Raw genomic sequence first — 2,048 nt, 5'->3', positions numbered from 1 at the left:
GTATACTTATATACGTGTGTGTGTGTGTATGTATGATGTGTGCGTGTGTGTGTGTATTTGGTTGCTTATTAACATTGCCTATCTGGATGTACAATGAAATTATTGCGATGTGAATTACTTATTAATAAATTGTCTACGTATGCTGCTGCTTAAGCATTGTAGTCGTCCCCCGTTCAAATCCTTGTCCCTCCTTGACGTGTCTTACACGTACCTTTCAAAATGTTTGACTATAATTCAATATCTTCAATTCTGTTTACTTAGTACATTTGACGAGGGGACTTCGAACATGCTTTGCTGACATCCTCATGTACGTTACTTACATCCACTACCAAACTTCATCTTGTACAGTTAAATTTCTTAATACAGGCATAAGCCATCCATTTGTTTACAGAGTTTGTGGTGGATTATATCAGCTGCAGTCCTTGACCGTTTCTAATTTAAGTGATCATCAAAGCATTTAAAATCAATTCTTTTATCTGAGAGATTTGCTTCGAACAACGTATACGACATTCTACTGAATATATATTTCCGGAACAGACTGTGCTAGTACACTGTGATCTCTCCATTATACTGATTATTATTTATTATAAGTGCGATCATTATAATAAGTGGAATGCTGAAATTGATTTAAAAGAAGCAGTCAATGGCACATACGTACTTCATCACCATATGGGTCAGGAAGACACGGTATCTGCATATTTGAATGTTTGAACCGCTTTCATGATATCGATCGAACAAAGACGAAAGGAAAAGATGAAACTGGAGTGGCTTGCTTTCATATTGCAAAAAAGACTGGAACTAAACTGGATACGGATTTTAATTATAGATTGCTATAAAGACAGCCTGAATATTACTCATATATTTACGGAACGTTTTTTGAATTCTACTTCCTCAATCCTCGACTTTTCACCGTACATATTCCTTCATCTGTTATCATTCGTTTCGCTGTTCGTTATCTTTTCACTATAGGTAATTAAGAGCATATGTTACATCTTTTCCCCAATCAAACAAGGCAGGCTCTATGCGATGTGCCGGCCTCTTAGAAATAGCAGCTAAATGACGGAGATATAATAGAGAAAAAGAATCTGAATGGCCTATGACAGGACATCGTTAATGATGTTAATTATAATCGGGACATCTGATTGGATATGGTGCAAATTATCTAGCCGAGGTGAAAAATGTTGATATTCTTCTCTACAGATATATTCAGAGCCTTTTATTTCCGTTAGTCGGGGAAGGAGTAATATACAAACTGCAATCATATATTGTCCAAACAAAAAGAAAAAATCATTTGTTAATTTTCAAAACTAAGTTTTACTACTACTGAGTTTAAATATTTCTAAATCGAATAGAAATTCTACCTCTTGTTTCTCTCTCAGCTAATGGAGGAAATCATAAATACTAATTATTACTACCATTATTCATTATTACTTCATATCACCCTGTATTTCCATCTCTCTCTCACTCTATCTCTCTCAGTGTATCTATTTATCTGTGTATATATGCATAATTTATATTACTGTATGTAGCAGCTGCAGCGTCATCATCATCATCAGCAGCAGCAGCAGCAGTAGCAGTAGCAGTAGTAGTAGTAGTAGTAGTAGTAGTAGTAATTAATCCCTCATTTTATCTTTTTGCATCATATATATATATATATATTCTGCATTATATATTTCTGTCACCTATTCCTTATTCTTTACTGCCTATCTATTTTGCCAGGGTGTCTTAACAGAGCTTGAGCAGCACAAAACACACCGGTTTTCAGCACTTAAAGGGGTATTTATCTCTTCTACTCTTCTCTTCGGAATGGCTTCATTTGTTTGTGATTCTTTCTCGCTTTAGTACGCATATCATTTGTGTTTCTGTCAGTTTGCCTGTTGCCTGCATCACTGTCTCTATTGATTTTTCATTCTTTTTGTTCCGTATATATGTATATACTGTGCACACAACGTATATGCTCACTGTTGAAATCGACATTCTAAACCAACTGATATATATATGTAAGTATGTATATATATATATATATATATATATATATATATATGAAA

The 2,048-nt window shown here is 34.3% G+C and overlaps 1 protein-coding gene across 1 annotated transcript in view; it reads left to right on the top strand.

Annotated features, from left to right (window-relative positions):
- LOC106874782 (CCN family member 1) overlaps window positions 1-2,048 on the top strand; it is a 463,637-nt gene that overhangs the window by 104,651 nt on the left and 356,938 nt on the right. Inside the window, exon 2 of the mRNA XM_052966586.1 lies at window positions 1,720-1,776. The gene's annotated coding sequence lies outside the window, so the exon portion shown is untranslated. The remainder of the gene's footprint in view (window positions 1-1,719; window positions 1,777-2,048) is intronic.

Source organism: Octopus bimaculoides, chromosome 3 (assembly GCF_001194135.2).
Source record: "Octopus bimaculoides isolate UCB-OBI-ISO-001 chromosome 3, ASM119413v2, whole genome shotgun sequence".
Classification (NCBI taxonomy): Eukaryota; Metazoa; Mollusca; class Cephalopoda; order Octopoda; family Octopodidae; genus Octopus; species Octopus bimaculoides.
The sequence above is the reverse complement of the archived record's forward strand: the minus strand, read 5'-3'. Positions and strand labels throughout refer to the sequence as shown.